General features: G+C 44.6%; 1 pseudogene; it reads left to right on the top strand.

Moving 5' to 3' along the window:
• Nucleotides 1-5,920: 5,920 nt before the first annotated feature.
• On the top strand, nt 5,921-9,277 carry LOC141023249 (pentatricopeptide repeat-containing protein At5g15340, mitochondrial-like; annotated as a pseudogene).
• The last annotated feature ends 10,701 nt before the right edge of the window (nt 9,278-19,978 follow it).

Here is a 19,978-nt window from a genome sequence, read left to right as displayed (position 1 = left end):
GCGAACGTTACTATATTAACGGACTTTGTTATTCTTGATATTCCCGAGGACGATAGTATGTCTATTATTCTTGGAAGACCTTTCTTGAATATTTCAGGGGCTATTATTGATTGCAACAAAGGCAATGTCACTTTTCATGTTAATGGTAATGAGCATACGGTACACTTTCTGAGGAAACAACCTCAAGTCCACAGTATCAATTCTATTGGAAAAATTCCATCGATTATTTTTGGAGGTTTTGAATTTCCTCTTCCTACTGTCAAGAAGAAATATGATATTCTTATTATTGGGGATGTGCATATCCCCGTTGAGGTAACATAGTGTTATTCGAAATTTCTCCGGTTTCATGTTACTCGAAATGAGTTTGTTAACAAGACTTGATCAACCTTGTTAATGGATTCCTTTTGATGAGCATGAGATGGATGAAGTTAGAAAGCACAACCTTCTGTACCCTCCTTTTACTTTCTGTTATTTAGTTGAAATAAAGTAAAAATAGCATTTTTCTGCCTGTTTTCTAAATTATCCGTGCAATATAAAAATACCCCGAAAATAAAAGTTCTCTAAATGCCCTGCCAATTTAGGATTTTTTCTGGAATATTTGAGAATATCTGGCACTGAGAATACAACATGGGGAGCAAGCACCTGGGCACGAGGGTCCAGGGCGCGCCCACCCCCCTGGGCGTGCCCCCTGCCTCGTGGGCCCACGGTGCCCCCCCCCTCCACTTATGCCAGCCACCACACACTTCTTCTTCCTCCCAAAAAAATCACCATCTAGCTCAAGCACGAGTTCTAGCTCATTTTGCTGCGATTTTCGATCTCCTTGCTCAAAGCACCTCCCACAAAATTGCTTTGGGGGATTGTTCCTTGGTATGTGATGCCTCCATTGGTCCAATTAGTTTTTGTTATAGTGCTTTATTCATTGCAAATTTGTGCTGCCTAGGTGACCATGTTCTTGAGCTTGCATGTCAAATTTATATGGTTCCAAGTAGTTCTAATGCATGATATAGGTTCTAGGCACTTGTAGGAGTAGTTGCTATCAATTTTGTTGAGCTTGGTTCACTTTCATTTGAAGTTACTAAAAATTTCAGAAATTCTCAGAAAATTATGAAGAGATTTTTGAGGGGCTCATCGAGCCGAAGCTCGAAGGAAAGCAAAGTGAAGAAGCAGAGAGGCCCAAATATAATCTGCCTCGCACCACGGAGGTTCGGCCGTGTGAATGGCCTTCCGATGATTTCTTGAGAGCAGCCGGGATTTATGATGATTTTTATGAATTGGCTGAGAATGCAGGCCTCACCGACTTCCTCCGCGACCAACGCGAACAGTATCTCTTACTCACCAATACTTTTGTGCAAAATTTCTACTATTATCCTAAGGAATCACCTCCTTGAGTAGAGTTTAATTTATATGATGTGGTTAAGAAGATGTCACTATATGAATTTTGCAAGGTTTGCAAAATACCTTTCGAGGGTAGCTTAGAGGAACCACATCGTAAAGATGTGGACGGGTTTATTGACACTATTACTATAGGGGAAACTAGGAAGGTTTCCGATGCAAGAATCACTAGCATACATTTTCCTATTTTACGCTACTTTGCAATATTTGCTAGTCGCTGCTTAATTGGTCGCGGAAACTGTGGAAACCTTAGTGTTCCTGATATTATTATTTTGTTCCATGGTTTATTCCGTGACGACTCTGTTAGTATGGGCGGTATTATTGCCAAACGGTTAAGTCTGAACCGTACAAAGGGCCCCATCTTTGGAGGTGTTTATGCTTCACGCCTTGCTGCATACAATAACATACCTATTAGGGACTATGAAAAAGAAGAAAAATTGCTGCCTACTGTTTATTTAGATTATAAGAGTATGGTAGCGCATGATTTTATTGTAAAGAATAGGGAGGGGGAGCTTAAATACAAATTGTTCTTTGATAAACATCATCCTGAGACTATTACCTTGCCTACTCCTTCCTTGTTTGATTTATCTGCAGGCCAGTATCTCATTCCGCTGGCGGCCATTCACACCTACCAGAACCCTACATCAGCCACAGAGCCAGAGTCGGAACCACAATTTGATCCTCCACGACAGTCTAATTACCAGTGGGATCCGTAGATGATTGCCAACCAGTGGCAATCAGAGTCTTCTTCATCTCAGTACGACCCCAACTACAACTTTGGATATCCGCCAGGCCATCCGTGGCAATAAACCAACTTAGGCCAAAAGCCTAAGCTTGGGGGAGTACGTATCTCTCACCGACATTACATTCATATTCACACACTCATTGCTAGATGTCGGTGCTCATGCTCTTTCACTGTAATATCCATGCTAGTTTTTTTTCCTTTTATGCTTTCTTCTTATGTGTTTGATAAACCTTAAGAAAAACCAAAAAAATTAATAGTAGCTTTTAGCTAGTTTACTTTCTTGCTGTAGTAGTAATAATTAAAAGAAAAACCCAAAAAGATTTCCCGTTCTTCTTTTGCTTGTTGGGAGCTTTCCCGTGTAAATAGTTTTATTTCTTTTCTTTTCTTTGGGGGTCGATAGGAGAAGACCATGATTAAATTGTTGAAGTGGCTCTTAAATGCATTATTGCTGATTTAACCAAGAGCCCATATTGCCTTGTCTTCTCCTGTTTATTGAATGCTCGCAGATTCCAGCTTAGTCCAATGCACGTGCACTATTATTATTATTCACATCATTCGGTTGTGCAAGTGAAAGGCAATTATGACGATATATGATGGACTGATTGAGATGAGAGAAGCTGGTATGAACTCGACCTCTTTTGTTTTGTAAATATGATTAGTTCATCGTTCCTGATTCAGCCTATTATGAATAAACATGTTTGCAATGACAATTAGAGATTATAGTTGCTTATGCCATGCTTAATTATCTAGGAGTTTATAATGGTTTACCTTGCGTGCCAACATGCTATTAAAATGGTTGTGATGTGGTATGATAGGATGGTATCCTCCTTTGAATGATTCAAGTGACTTGACTTGGCACATGTTCACACATGTAGTTGAAACAAATCAACATAGCCTTCACGATATTTATGTTCATGGTGGATTATATCCTACTCATGCTTTTACGCAATGTTTATTATTTTTAATGCATGTTCATGACTGTTGTCGCTCTCTAGTTGGTCGCTTCCCAGTCTTTTGCTAGCCTTCACTTGTACTAAGCGGGAATACTGCTTGTGCATCCAATTCCTTAAACCCCAAAGTTATTCCATATGAGTCCACTATACCTTCCTATATGCGGTATCTACCTGCCGTTCCAAGTAAATTTGTATGTGCCAAACTCTAAACCTTCAAATGAAATTCTGTTTTGTATGCTCGAATAGCTCATGTATCAACTAGGGTTGTCCGTATCTTCCATGTTAGGCGGGTTATTCTCAAGAGGAGTGGACTCCGCTCCTCACTCACGAGAAAATGGCTGGTCACCGGGATGCCCAGTCCCATGCTTTATGCAAACCAAATCAAAATAATTGCAAACAAAACTCCCATGGGACTGTTGTTAGTTGGAGGCACTCATTGTTTCGAGCAAGCCATGGATTGATGCTTATTGGTGGAGGGGGAGTATAAACTTTACCATTCTGTTTGGGAACCGCCTATAATGTCTGTAGCATGGAAGATATCGCCATCTCTTGGTTGTTATGTTGACAATGAAAGTATGCCGCTCAAAATATTATTTATCTCTATTTCAAAATCGAGCTCTGGCACCTTTACAAATCCCTGCTTCCCTCTGCGAAGGGCCTATCTATTTACTTTTAAGTTGAGCCATCACCCTCTTATTAAAAAGCACCAGCTGAGAGCACCGCTGTCATTTGCGTCCATTACTATTAATTTATATTGGGTATGACTATGACTGGATCTCTTTTACCATGAATTACAATGTTTAGTCAGTCCTTGAGCTTTAAAGGTGCTCTGCATTTATGTTTTGCGGTCTCAGAAAGGGCTAGCGAGATACCATCTTGTTATATCATATCATGATTGTTTTGAGAAAGCGTTGTCATCCGAGATTTATTATTATTGCTCGCTAGTTGGTTATGCCATTGATATGAGTAAACATGAGACCTAAGTGTTATTGTGAATATGGTTAGTTATAATCCTTGCTAAAAACTTGAATGCTGGCTTTACATATTTACAACAACAAGAGCAAACAAAGTTTGTAAAAGTTTTTCTTTATCACTTTCAGTTTATCAACTGAATTGCTTGAGGACAAGCAAAGGTTTAAGCTTGGGGGAGTTGATATGTCTCCGTCGTATCTACTTTTCCAAACACTTTTGCCCTTGTTTTGGACTCTAACTTGCATGATTTGAATGGAACTAACCCGGACTGACGTTGTTTTCAGTAGAATTGCCATGGTGTTATTTATGTGCAGAAACGAAAGTTCTCGGAATGACCTGCAACTCCATGGAGATTATTTTTGGAAATAATAAAAAATACTGGTGAAAGAATCAAGGCCAGGGGCCCACACCCTAGCCACGAGGGTGGGGGGCGCGCCTGCCCCCCGGGCGCGCCCCCCTGCCTCGTGGGCCCCCTGGAGCTCCACCGACCTCAACTCCAACTCCATATATTTGTGTTCGGGGAGAAAAAAATCAGAGAGAAAGATTCATCGCGTTTTACGATACGGAGCTGCCGCCAAGCCCTAAACTCTCTCAGGAGGGCTGATCTAGAGTCCGTTCGGGGCTTCGGAGAGGGGAATCCGTCGCCGTCGTCATCATCAACCATCCTCCATCACCAATTTCATGATGCTCACCACCGTGCGTGAGTAATTCCATCGTAGGCTTGCTAGACGGTGATGGGTTGGATGAGATTTATCATGTAATCGAGTTAGTTTTGTTAGGGTTTGATCCCTAGTATCCACTATGTTCTGATTGATGTTGCTATGACTTTGCTATGCTTAATGCTTGTCACTAGGGCCCGAGTGCCATGATTTCAGATCTGAACCTATTATGTTTTCATGAATATATGTGAGCTCTTGATCCTATCTTGCAAGTCTATAGTCACCTACTATGTGTTATGATCCGGCAACCCCGAAGTGACACTAACCGGGACCACTCCCGGTGATGACCGTAGTTTGAGGAGTTCATGTATTCACTATGTGTTAATGCTTTGGTCCGGTATTATATTAAAAGGAGGCCTTAATATCCCTTAGTTCCATTAGGACCCCGCTGCCACGGGAGGGTAGGACAAAAGATGTCATGCAAGTTCTTTTCCATAAGCACGTATGACTATATTCAGAATACATGCCTACATTACATTGATGAATTGGAGCTAGTTCTGTGTCACCCTATGTTATGACTGTTACATGATGAACCGCATCCGGCATAATTCTCCATCACCGGTCCAATGCCTACGAGCTTTTCACATATTGTTCTCTGCTTATTTACTTTTCCGTTGCTACTGTTACAATCACTACAAAACCCAAAAATATTACTTTTGCTACCGTTACCATTACTTCCATATTATTTTGCTAATATATACTTTGCTGCAGATACTAAGTTATCCAGGTGTGGTTGAATTGACAACTCAACTGCTAATACTTGAGAATATTCTTTGGCTCCCCTTGTGTCAAATCAATAAATTTGGGTTGAATACTCTACCCTCGAAAACTGTTGCGATCCCCTATACTTGTGGGTTATCCGCATCATCAGAGAGGCGGTAAGGTTGATGTAGAGGCTAGAGACTTGCAACGGCGGAGTAATTATTTCGGGTCTCGCTCTGGGGTTTTTGTAATATTTGAAAATTTATAGCGTCGGAATTAGGTCAGACGGAGCCACAAGGGCCCCTCCTAGGCACTAGGTTAATATGTTAGTTCCCAAAAGTGATATAAAATGACATATAAAGCATACAAGATTGATAATATAATAGTATGAAATAATAAAAACTTATAGATACGTTGGAAACGTATCAATGCTCCGGTGCATAACGGACGGCTAAAGCGTGCTGATAATGTCAAGAGAGTTTGGGGTAGATTGAATTTGACATGAAAGGAGTCCGTAAAGAGAGATCTGAAGGAATGGAGTATCACCAAAGAACTAGCCATAGACAGGGGTGCGTGGGAACGTGCTATCCATGTGCCAGAATCATGAGCTGGTCGCAAGATCTGCTGTTGGGCCTAGGGGAAGACATTGTGGGATTAGTTTGTAGATAATTGGCAGCAAGAGTGATAGAAACCTAAACACTAGTTTACAAATTGTTGCACAAGGGGTTGATTTGATCCTAAAGATAAAGTTCAATGTTATGGTAGATTTATCTTAATTATTTCTCTTGTAATTGTGAATGCTTACATGGAGGATATAATGATCAATAGTTATTTGTCCAAGTAAAGGCAGTACCTTAGCGCATGCCTGCCCGCACAATACTTATCGAAACAACAAAAGGTAACTCAATGAAACTTGGTGAAATTCCTGTGTGTCCTCAAGAGCGTTTTAATCACTATAAGAAACACAATCACTTGTCCTTAGCATATGTAAGGATTGTGCCACTTGTTGCACTTTATTGTTATTGTTATTGTTTATCATTTTATGCATTATCTTGCTACCAAATGCCCTATCAAATTACTTTTATAGATTTTGGAGTGAAACCTTGCTAAAAACTTCTTATAGATTCCTTTTGCTCCTCGTTGGGTTTGACACTCTTATTTATCAAAAAGCTGCAATAGATCTCCTATACTTGTCAGTCATCGGCCGTCCAATGGTCGGTCACTAACTAGTCACTGCTGTTATCTATAGCCAGTCAGTGTTTGTGTTTCCTGATACATAAAAAATTGACATCACACATGGTTATTGTTATGAAGCCCATCACTATCGGACACCTATGGCAAAAAGAACACCATTTGATAGAGTTCCACATACATATAGTTCATCCAACACCATCCACAACATATACACACTTTTAAGCAACATACAACAGAAACACTATTTGAAGCATGACAAACAAAAGTTTCACTAGGCTAAGAACAAAACTTCAAATCAACTACGTAACTATGCCGGCTCAAAAAGGAGCGATCTCCCCTACACTCTGCTGCGTGTAGCTATCTCCTTGCTCGGTGAATTTACCAACTTTTTTTTTCCTTTTTTCACACTTTCATTTATGAACACTTAATAAATATCTTGCAGATTTTGTGAAATTAAAGAACATTTTTAATTTTTCAAATGTATTTAAAGTTCATGCACATGTTTTAAGTCTATGGATATTTTCTAATTTGTGAAGCTTTTTTCTAATTCATGAACATTGTTTGAGGTCCACTCATATTTTGTAAGTTCATTAATGTTTTTAAAAATTATGGTTTTGTTAATTTGCAACATTTCTTTAAATCAACAAACATCTTTTGATTTAACAACCTTTTTCAAATAAATAAACAACGGCTAGTTTTTTCTGAGCTAGCACTGGAGTGAGCGAAAAAGAACTAAGTGAACGAGGAGCAGGGAGCCGAGTTGAGCGAGTGAGGGCTTCATGGGACCGCATTATAGCAACAATTTCATCCTTTCAACATGAAATAGGAGTTCCCAAGGGATGTCGACGGACACTGACGCTGAAACGTGCAAGGACACTACAACCACACACAAAACAACTCCACTCTCTTATCAGAACAAATACCGTCTTTAACAATAGCCTAACACAATATATGTATGAAAAAACACCGCTAGAACATAATTAAAACTCAAGTCAACGCAGATAAAACAACCGACAACAATAACATGCTAGAGAAAAAAAGGTTATCCCCACATGCTTCAAATAAGAGGGTGACACACAGGAGCATGGAGACTAGGCCGGCCCATTGGCGCTCGATACCGACTCGAACAACATATTGTAGGGAATGCTTTTTTTTCATTCTACTTTCCAACTTTCTTGGCTTTTACTTAGTTTTTTTCATTCTTTTTTAGAAACACATCAAAATTTATTTTGTTTTGAAGGTAACAATTTTTTAAATCTGAATATTTCCTTAGATCATTATTTGGTAACATGAACATTTTATGAAGAAAACGAGAATAGTTTTTAAAACTTGTGTGGATTTCTTTTGGCACGCGCTTGCACGTAGAACACACATGGGCCCGCCCTACATACCTGGGCCTGGGCCTCGTATTCTTTGACGCCAAAGGGCGCCCTGCCTCGTCTTCTCGTCTTTATATCAAAATCGATCTCAACGCCGGCCGGCCGCCGGAGTGTCCCTTCCGTCTCCTCCTCCCTTGCATTCTCCTCGCGCCACCCCACCCGTCCCCTCCCGGACTGTTGGGTCACTTCGGAGTCAGTGAGCGGCCACCGTACGAGGCTACGGCCATGCGACTGCACTGCGCCGCGCTCCTCCGTGGCGCCGCCTCGCTGCCGTCTCTCTCGCTGGTGGTCACACTCCACGCTGCCGCGCTCCGGAGAGGCGCGTTCCAGCGCGATGTCCGCGCACGGGTCGCCCGCCGGACTCCGCGCGCATGCTGTTCGACGAATTGCCCGCACGGCATCTGTCCAGCACACGGACGGTGCTCGGCCTGTTCCGCGGACGGGAGGGGGAGATGGATGACAAGGCGGTGACGGTGGTCCTCGCCGCGTGCGCGAGGGCCAGGATGGTGGGTGAGGGGAGGGAGGTGTTCAGGAGGATGATGAGGCCGGCGCTGCAGCACTATGCGTCTACCGTGGAGATGCTGGGAAGGGCAGGCGAGGTCGAGGAGGCAGAGGGGCTGATGAAGCCGATGGAGGCGCCCCCCCGGACAGGGTGATGTGCGTGGTGCTAGCTGCTTTCCGCCCCCGGGCGCATGGCCGTGTCAATGTTGCTGAGAGAGAGTGGCCAAGTCGATGTATGGCAATGCATGCATGAATTTGGCCAACTGAAGATCAGAGCTCTCTGACACGGTTGGGTTGGTTCCTTGGTGGTAATGAGTACAACACAAGCCCCCTGGCTGATGGAGACCTGAAATTTGTACAACATGATCCTTGGTCTACCTGCATGGATCTGTCCTTCAGCAACCTGACTAATTGCCCTGTTTGTCGTCGCCCCATTACTCTGCTGGTACCTACTGAAGTTGCTTCCCTGCCACGTGCTGAACAAGAAATCGCTCCTATTGTGCACTGAATTGAGCAATACAATGGCCGTTTTGCTATAGCTCCTCACAGTATAACTCAGGTAAACCTGCCATATCTTCTGGACATAGTTTCTTGCACATGTCGAGTGCCATTGGAATTTGGACTGCATCCTTGCAAAAGCCCTAACAGCACTTGGTTTATTAGCTCTTTTGTCACTTTCAGATCGTTGGCCTAATGCCAATTTATACCTCTGACAATAGAACTGAGCATACAGAGTTGTACTATTAGATTTTTCTGGTGAACTCCTTATTAGTTGAGATCTAGATCAGGCTATATATAGTAGCAGTTGTATTATCTCCACATACCTGTACGGTACAATGTCCTAAATTTGCAAGAGTAACCCGTCGAATATGTTTAGAAATAAATCCAGTGAACGAGACTGAATTGTCCATCAGAGGGTACAATTGAACTCAGTTGATGATATACTGTAGTCACACCTAACTAGTTGGGTAGAATCTCCACGTAGTCCACCGAGTTAATAGATGTTCAAGTACATGCAATCCTCAGCTTGGCAATCGCTAGAAATAGACGGAACAAAAATGCACTAGGGAATCCATCGCTACTCTTGTCTATATTGAAACACTAGTACACAAGTGGTTGTGTGCCGTAGATGAGTGGAGGTTGTGCCCTAGATCATAGCAGGAACTCTAAAGGCTTCAACTTATGAAGTATAAGTATTGCAGTTAAGACTTAAAGAGTTAACTACAAATTGCTTCCAAGATCTTAAACTCTAATTTCACGTGGGACATTAAATTTCTTGCCAGCTGCTTACATTTTCCCTTGGTGTCTTTAAGGTTTTTTATAGAGCTGAGATGGTCAGAAGACATGCTCTTTCCCCGGGTGACTCCGACTTGCAGGAACCGCTTCAAAATTCTAGGTTTTCTTTGTCCTGCTTCTCATGTGTGCTGCGTACTTGTAATTATGAACCTATCATTATAAAACTACTTTTGTTAGTTGCAAGGATAGCGAGTCAGTAAATAAATTGAGAACAATCTTACTTCTTGTCCTGATCTGTTGAAAAAAAAGCATGCCGTCTTTTCCATGGTTTACTGATGGTTGCCATGGTCTGAAATGAAAATGTAACCAAACTTGCGAGTCCCAGTTTGAGATCCCTGGGCTTTGTCAAGCTGTTCTCTGTTATAACCTGCTCCAATCATTTGCTACTACAGATTCATGCTGGATGTGAACTGCAAGCTAAACATGCTCTTTTGTCGTATAAATTTGTCTTACGGTTGTTCTGTTTCTCATCTCATGCAAAAGGCAGTGCTTTGACAAAACATGTTCATGATGTAGTTAGGCTGTATTGCAGTTTAGATGCCCCTGATGAAGCGAATTCCGAGTTAGCCAAACGGAGAAGCAAAGCACTGGCCGTGCACTTGTATACGTACAGAAGTTCCATCTGGAACTCCTCTTTTGTGGTTTCTCTTCATAAACATAGCACCAACGGTTCGCATGGATGTTTTCGTAGTGAAGTGAAGCATCCCGAGAAGAGATTCAGTCAAAATCACGGTCAGCCTCTGACACCCGCATCACTCCCAGGGCGACTCGGGTGGCGAAACCCTAGCAGCCACCCAAGACCCCTCTTCCCCGTCGCTCCCTCGCCGCCGCGAAGGATATGCAAGGCGGGCCAAGCCCCTCCCAGCGGACGGCGGCGGCAGGGCTCTCCCTTCCAGTGCTTGCGTCAGGGCGTGGAAGATGTCGGGGCGGCTGCGTGCCCCAGCGCGTGCCCGGCGGCAGATCTGGCGAAGGCAGGCGCGTCCGGAGTCAGTGTTGTTCCCCTGCGGTGGAGGGCGCGAGGTGGTGGAGAGAGCGGGCGCCGGCAGTACATCGTCTCGAGGTCCGAGCGGGCTGGATCTTGGCCCGGCGGGCCGGTGGTGGCGGCGGGGATGTTCTGTTCACGTCCGGCTCTGGTGGTGGAGGACTGGAGGTAAGCGGCGGTGGGTGGTGCTCTTCCCCTTCAGCAAGCTCTACGAGTTGCATGCGTTCCCTTGCAGCGTGTGTGCCATGGTTTGCTGCTGTCCGCCTTGGTGCGGATGCATAAACATGACTGCTCCGGCTTTCTCTTGGTGGCGCCGGCTGCTTTGGGAGCTGATTGGGTGGGCTGCACAGATCCGGGTGAAACTCTTGCAAAGACCTTGTCGATGCCGGCGGCAATGGCGTCTGCGGATGTCGCTTCCCTCCTTGGGGGTGCCGTCGAGGAGCTTGTTGCAACCCCACAGCTTATGTCTTCAGACTCCGGGTGAAAACCTTAGATCGGGCATTGCCGGAACGGATGACGGTGTTGGCTTCCATCACTCTTTTCTTGGAGACGTCATTTGAGGAGTTCTTGTGGATGGCTGTCGTGACGCAGCTGGCAGAATGGGGAGGTTGGGTTCGTGGTTGGCCGGCGGGGGGCATGTGTTCTGTAGGTGGTGGTGGTGGAAGTGCTTTTCTGATTCAGAACAGGCTAAGGTTTGTCTCCAGCTCTGGTTGGCCTCCTCTCAGGGATGTTCGTGGCGACGGTGAGATCTCGGTGTTCGACGTCCTTCGAAGATGTTACAGGTTCTCGTTGCTTTGCTTGGTGCCCAGGTTTGCTGATTTTGTGAAGGTGCTCGATGTAACACCAAGAGGAGGTGCACTGCTTGTCTCGGTGGAACATTGCCCTTCGGTGGCGTCTACGGTTTTCGTTGTCGCGATGTCGCCTTGGTGATGGGATGCCCTTCGATGGTGTTGCGACTCTCCTAGGTCTCGAAGGTGAAGAGTGATCGCTGGGCAGCCTGGGGACTTTGGCCTCTCCATCGTCTCGACGTCGGGTATCCGTTCGATTGATCCAAGAAGACTCCTCCCTTCTCTTCTCGGTCTGTTCCAGCGTCAGGTGCCAGGTTCAAGGCTTGTACTACTAGGCATAGCTCGTTTCGGTTCTCTCTCTGTTTCCTTGTCCCTTCTTGTGGGTGTCGTGTGCTACATCTTGTAGCCGTTGTGTTGTATCTTGCTCTGGTTTATGAAAATGAAAATGGTTCAGGCCGACTTTTGCCCGCCGTAGCAGCTTCAAAAAAAGTGAAGCATCCCGTATTATATTCGACAAGGGTTGCAGCTGTAGGTAGGTACCTTGGATTTGGTCCCTGCTGCACCATTTTATCAGTTGTTTGCAGTCTCTAACGGCAAGTCGCGTCGTGCCTTCCTGTTTGGATGTGACGACCTCTTTCTGATAATTTTGGTAATGTGATCATGCTTTAATTTTCTGCTCGAAAGATGTTGGAACTCCACTACGCAGTGTTGAATTATTTCTTTTGTCGGAATGCGTAGTGTTGATTTGGCTCGCAAGTTTTCAAAATTCAAGGATTGAGAGTTGCCATCAAAACAAAACCAAGCCTGCCGCACACTTCTTGATGCTCAACTTTACCTGTTTTTTTTGTTGTTGCGAGGTAGCTTTACCTGAATTGAGATTTATATGAATAATTATTGGCAGGTTAAATAGCAGTAGTTTAACACATATTATGCAAGAGTTTCATTACACAAGATTGAAACTTATATCCGCGTTAGCTCGTGATCAATGAAATGCCCATGTACAACACTGAAGTGTGGTGAACTGGCTGCTACTAATATTTAAGATAGATGCAGCTCGCTGCTACTAATATTTAAGATAGATGCAGCTCCCGTTAGTTGGTGCATGGCGTGAACTTAAGAGGAGAAGAAATGGTGATGATCGTATCAAGTAATAAGTGAAGAAGGAATCCATACGCCTACTTTGTGAAATTATAGATGGCCATTGATGCGGCTGTGCTCTTTTATGCGGCTTTCTGAGATGGATCCCAAGCTACTTGTCTCTCTGAAAGCTTACATGATTGACCGCAATACATGCAAAACAAGTTCGCAATATCGGAACCGTTGTTTGCAGCAATATTCGTCCAGAATCATCGCAGCGTGTCATGCAACAAACAACAGATAGGGTTTAGTTTGTGCTCTTTTGCTAACCAAAAATATATACATGCATGGTAAAGTAGGAGTATGTGCAAAATAGACACCGGCCGATGCATGAATGTGCATGCATGTTGATCTCGTGCATTTAATACTATATACATTCTGCAATCGTCCCTACAAAAATGACGATCGATGTATCTAGCTAGCTAGTATGTACAGCCCTAGCCGCCCTTCCTCCGCCCCTCTTCCCTTCCTCGCCGCCGCCTGAGGCAGCCGCCGGGCAAGCCCGGGGCACCAAGGATGGTGGTGGCGGGGCCTCGGTTGCCCTGCTTCTGCGTGGGGAACCCCGGATCTGGAGCGGCGGCTCCATTGGCAAGGCACAACCGCTAGCAGCCGTGCGGGCGGTGGATCTGGTGTCCCGGCCGCGTGGGCAGCGGGATCCGGTGGTCGGCGGCGGCTTCTGCGTCGGACCGGTTTGAGCTCCGGACCAGGTAGATGGCTCGGGCGGGGCCTTCGGGTTTAGATATTAGGTTTAGGTGAGAGGTCTAGGCATGTGGTCCAGCTTGCATCCCTTCATCATTTGGATAAGAGTAGCGACAGATGTTGTCAAGATGACGGATTCAGGCATATTGTTGTTCTACTTTGTAAGGTCCTCGAGAATAATCAATAAAATGACCGCATACATCTCTCAGATGCAGAGGCCGGGGGTCATCTTCCTTAAAAAAAAGCTAGTATGTACAAAGTGACGTATAAGATGAGAGGGTTGGATCGGATCGATCGGATGGGATGCTACCAACGTAATGCACAGTTAGCTAGCTTTTTGAATGTTGCCTGGCTAGGGCTAGTCCTACTGGACGACCACGACTCTGCGTGTGCGGGCTCGGTTCTGCCTCACCCACTGGTAGAGATGGGGGGATGCCACGAAGTAGGAGTGGGTCCCACCAAACCCGCCGTGCAACATCCCGATCACCCTGCCATCGCGTCGACAAGTGGCGCCCCGGACATCCCGGCCACGCTGTCCACGTCGACCTCAACGAAGATCATCCTATAACCGAGCTCATTGGTGCTCATCATTTCCATACCCCTGGTGCAGCTCGTCCACCCCATGGCATCCCCTGGTGCCCGTTCACCGCCGGCCAGGCCACGAGCATGCACCGCATGGCCGCCCTTGGCATGCTCCGAGCCACGGGGAGGGTCGGGTGCGGTCCGGGGCAGACATCGTCGGTGTGGAAGTCTCTCAGAGCCCCGACTACGACCGTGAGCACGAGGATGTCGTGCGGCCATGCCGACGCCGTGATCTTTGCGTCCACGTACCTCCTGGCTTCCAAAGGCAATCCGGCCTGCCGGCAAGCTTCGCCGTGATGATAACAGACCACCAATGCGCGGAAGAGGCGCGCCTTCTCGATCGTCAACGGGTCGGCCCAGCAGTAGACGTGCTTCAGGGCATGGGCCGCTGTCATCACGTGACATTCATCATGTCGTTGATCACATTGTGGACGAAGCCCACGGAAGTGCTTGGGCTCTGCACGGCTAGCGCTCTCTCTCTCCTGCTCGTTTCGGATGCTCCGCACTCGGTTAGCGATCCTCCGGATCTCATTCACCTTGCCGGGCATCGGGGCAAACTGGATGTACATCAGTGCTTGGCCGCGTCGTACCTCGTCCTCCACGGATTCGGCTGGGCCATCGGGCTATGTATGTTACTGTACCCCCGCGGGCATCCGAGGAGAGCCTCAAGCCGTCGGCTGTAGGAGATATGCCCTAGAGGCAATAATAAATGATATTATTTATCTCCGAGTTCATAATTATGTTTATGTTCCATGCTATAACTGCTATGGTTCTCGAGTCTGCAATAACCACGAGGCTCGGAGGAAGACTCATATGCACGTGTGGAATAATAAACGGTAAAATGTATTCCTAGTCTGGCCTCTAAGACTAGCTCAAGTGTTGCATGATGGTTATGTTTTCCTGATCATGGGCATGTCTATGTCAGCAACCTTGAGGGCATAATGTTAAGAGAACATTTGTGTTGAATCGACCTGGCATGATGTTATGCTATAAGATTCATTCGTCACAAGTTTATTGGTACATAACACAGAGATGGTTAACGTTTGCATGATTCCTTAGACCATGAGAGTATCGAGTTTCTTCATGCTTGCTTCATGAACTTTGGGGTTTGTTAAACGTCATCCGTAAATGGGTGGCTATTACGGCGGCTTACGGGTTCATGGAAAAGTGTGTCAAGTAACTTGATAGCTCAAGATTGGGATTTGCTCCTCCGACGATGGAGAGATATCTCTGGGCCCTCTCGGTGTTACGGTATCCATCATCGTCTGGCCAGACACTTTGTGATTTGATCACGGGGATGCCGGAACACGATAACGAGAAAAGAGAACAATACCGGTAACGAGGTAACTAGCATAGTGGAAAAGTTGTTGATCCACGGGAATGCCAACATGTCTCACCTCGGGTATTTGTAACATATCGCGAAGCAACAGGAATAGCACACGACAACTGGAGGTTCACTCAAATATTTATTCGTGTGGGTATAGGGGTCAATATGGGTGTCCACGGCTCCGATGTTGATCATTGATCGGAAGGGGTTCCGGGTCATGTCTATACTTCACCGAACCTATAGGGTCACACACTTAAGGGTCATCTATCTGCTGAATACTAGACAGGGAGTCTGAGAGAAAATCACCGAAAAAGTTTCGGACACCGAAAAGTTTCGGACTGCGGAATCGTACCGCAGAGAGAGGTCATCGGATAAGTTTCGATGATACCGAAAAGTTGTTTCGGGATACACCATTAAGTCAAATTGGTTTCGGCACATGCCTGATAATTCTTGGAGGATGCCAGAATCATTCTGGAAGCTTTTTGGAATTTTCTGAGATAAAAACCGGAAATGTTCTGGAGCTGCCGGAGCCACTTCATATGCGTTTCGCAGATGAAAATCACTAAAACCGGAATTGTTTCGGAACGCGTTGAAAATCATTTTAGTGGGTACTGGAAATGTTCTTAGCCCACATAAATATTTTCAGTTCGATCAGACGCTGAAAAATGTCGTCGTGAATAGTGAAAATCAGCTTTATGGTTACTTTATGGAAAGCCACCTTTTGGGGCTTTGCTCCAAAAGATCTTGGGGATGACATGGATGGATAGGAGCCATTTTTTGGGCCCCTCATGAGGGTGTGGCCGGCCACATGGGGTATCCCCCCTTGGGGACCCTCTTGTTCCTTGGTTTCACTCCTAGGTCCTTGTGGAAGGACTTCATTCATGTGCATTTTGGGTTTTTTGTGAAACTACCCTACCCCCTTGGGATTTCCTATAAATAGAGGTGGAGGGGCAGCCCTCCACACTCATCCCTTGCTCTCATACACATGCCATGCATTATCTGGCTTCTTCTCTCCCTCCCACGAAAAGAGTTTCGTAGGGCCGTAAGGCTGTCTGGGTTCCGGCAGGAACTAGTTCTGGACGGCGAAGCCCTGCCGGATAGATGACACCGTATGTGTGCAACTCTGTAGAGAGATCATAGTTTCGGTCTTAGTTCGTGAGTGCCTCCCGAAGGGCTGTCCGCGTGACCGTCCGAGTTTCGAAGGTCCTCCCGAAGGGCTGTCCGAGTGACCGTTCGAGTTTCGAAGGTCCTCCCGAAGGGCTGTCCGCGACACCGTCCGGGGGGCTGTTCGACCGCCTCCTAGAGGGCTGTCTGAGGAGCAGATGAGGGTATACATCCTCGCGGTTGGGAGGTTGTAAATCCTAGCTGCGGGGATCTGCACCGCCGATCGTCATCGACTCTACTTCCCGCTGCGCTACGAGTCGGTAACGAAAAAGATCAAACCATGTATGCAGTCTCCATAGTGGTCCTGGGCTGGTGCGTAGGTCGGAAATTTTTTGTTTTCTGCTGCGTTCCCCTACAGTGGCATCAAGAGCCGTGCTATGCGTAGATGCAGGTTTCGATCTAGAATACATGGAGATGTATGGGTATTGCATAATATAATTAGGTAGTAGATGAGATCTATTGCTGAAAATTATTTATGCGGGTGACAGATGAAATCTGTTACCCGAGGTTCTTGTTGCTTCCCTAGAATTTGCGTTTGCTCAATCTCGAGACAGCATGGTGGAATTTGACAAAGTTCTGGCAATCCGTGATCCTGATTGATCATGGAAGTGCTATCAGTTCTTTGGGTTCTGCCGTAGTCAAAAGAAAGATGAAATTCGCAGATGAAAGGGCATTGCAGATATGATCTGCACGGGGGTCATGCGTATGACGAAGTTTAGTATGGGGCTCGAGATTTAATTATCCCGTGTTTCATACACCCCGAGATGTTAATCTAGCAACCTGAATAATCATACTTGATGATAAAACGTTGGTAGTTGCGGTTTAAGTCAAAACCTTAGAAGCCACGTAAAATAAAATTTTGCATAAACCTATTAGAGGCGTCTAACTTGGTTTTGCAGGATGTGCATGTGATGTGGTATAGCAGTGCTCATACTAATTCGATTATGTATGAGATGACTATATGATGTAATTTGATTAACATGACCTGCGTGTCATGATTCGGCATGATGGCTGGAGCCATATGATTGCATTTTAATGACCTGCGTGTCAACCTTGTTGTAATGCATTATTTTGTTAGCTATAGAGATAGCAATATTATCTGGTGCATCGACAAGGTGGTGGCAATCTTCGTGAAGGTGACCACCGACGCGAATGCCGAAGACGAAGAAATGAAATACTTCTCCGTCAGAAAGGGCTATACCATATCATGCTATTATGAATTGCCTGAGATGTTTATCCCTTATGATGCACCCTTCTTGATTGCGCCGTAGTCGCTTTTATTAGGGTGATCTCTCACTTAAAATATCAAGTAGTTAGTGTTCTCCCAAGTGTAGCACCGTCACGGCACCTATCTTTTCGGGGTGCGCCATGGATGCATGGGTACGAACGATTAGAGAAGTGTGAGGCGGGTGAGGTCAGACCTCGCAGCAAGATCACTTGGTTGTCTTGACGTTCATGGCAGGATCGTCCTGAGCTCGGAACACACGCATCGAAAGATGAGCAAGAGTCACATAGAGATGTGATCGGCAAGTTGGCCTACCGATTAAAATTCCCGTTATGAGATGATGATTCTATGGCGATGAATTGAAGTCTGGATCTTGTATCACTCAAAATTAATTGTGAGAGATATTGATTTGAGTGGGAGCGCACTGTTGAATTAACATGTTTAATTCTCAGTGCAATTAATTATGAACACTGTCTAAGTGTTTCTTGCAAAATAGTTGTAGAATAATGGTTCGCGTTTCCACCTTCCCTATTAAAATTGAATAACTGTTAAATATCTGGTTAAAACTTTACGATTGGTAACGTAATATGAGGATTGTCCTCAAAAGTGCCGAGAAGGACTTTGTCCTATCGCATGCTTTCCGTATCCTCCCGCTAAAGCTATGGATCATGTGACTCTCGTCCTTCGATCCAAAAGCTATAATTCTGTTTCAGTCAAGTGCAATATGTTTGCTTCCATGAAACCCAAACTTCGAAAGTTGGGATAGTTATATGATATTCATGGAACTGGAAATTATTTTCAGATACAAACAAAGCAATGTTTGTTTGCAAGTATTAGTAAAAGTGTTTACTATGCATTTGACTGTTGGGAAAGGGATCCAGAAGAACGCCTGTCATATAATGAAAGGTGAATAAAACAACAACTTAAAGAGAAAGGAAGTGTCCAAAGGGTGTTAGTATGACTTACACGCCTAGGAAGTCCGGGGCTAACGCCACTCTTAAGTTGGGTGCTTCTTTTGCGAGTAGGAGAAATACTAAAAGTTAAACTGTTAGAAGTAAAAAGGCAGAAAGAAAGATGACTGGAATATCCAGCTCATGTATGAATGTCATACAAGTTTTTGTTGTATAGTAGGCTGGTCAAAGATATAGTTCTTGGGAATTATGGTTAAACATGTTAATCACTAATTCTTGGGTATTGTGAGTTAATCACAAAGATACCCGCTCGATTGCATTCAATTGCGAATCACTGTAAGAGCTACTGTGGCCTAAAAGGACTAGCCAGAAATGAGGTTAAGGTATACACAGGGAACATAGTAAATGTTACTATACCTTCCATCGGTGTATTGCCGTCTGTATTTATTTTCATAATTCATTTACAGTTTTACAAACTCTAGCCCATTGCATAAGGTATCTTGCAAGAAGGTTGTTCATAAGAGAACCTTTTATGTTCGATGTTATGAATAACACAAGGGCCATACTTTCATTATGAATGAGATGTATGTTATGAATATTGATAATAATACAATACCTCTGGGTTTACTTTCATAATTCATTTTAGAGTTTCATACACTCTAGCCCATTGCACAATGTATGTTGCAAAAGAGTTGTTCATAAAAACAACAATTGTTGTTAAGTATTATGAATAAAATGAAGGGCCATGCTTCCATCCAAGATGGGACGTATGTTATGAATATTGAGGGTAATATGATACATCCATAACACTAACGCTAAATGTCGCAAGACTAAAAGAATACCACACAAGTGTGGCACTACATTTGGTCACATTGGAGAAACCCGCATGGAAAATTCCATTATGATGGATTTTGAAGTCTTTTTGATTTTGAATCATCTGACACTTGCAACTTTCCTCCGAAAAGTGATGTGACTAAAATACCGTTCACAGGCAATAAGGAACGAACAACAAACTTATTAGTGATCATACATTTGATGTGTGTAGTCCGATAAGTGTTGTTAGTGGTGGATTTATTTATCTTCAGAAATGACTCAAGTAGATATATGGATATTTACTTGATGAGACGTAAGTCTGGATCTTTTGAAATCATTCGAAAGGTTTTCAAAAATGAAGTAGAAGTTATTGTAACAAGAAAATTATGTTTCTGCAAATTGATTGCACAAAGGAATATTTGAGTTACATGTTTAGCGAATGTCTGATGAGTTGTGAAAGGGGTTTCATAACTTGCACCTCCCGGAACACCACTGCA

Source organism: Aegilops tauschii, chromosome 5 (assembly GCF_002575655.3).
Source record: "Aegilops tauschii subsp. strangulata cultivar AL8/78 chromosome 5, Aet v6.0, whole genome shotgun sequence".
Lineage (NCBI taxonomy): Eukaryota > Viridiplantae > Streptophyta > Magnoliopsida > Poales > Poaceae > Aegilops > Aegilops tauschii.
The sequence above is the reverse complement of the archived record's forward strand: the minus strand, read 5'-3'. Positions and strand labels throughout refer to the sequence as shown.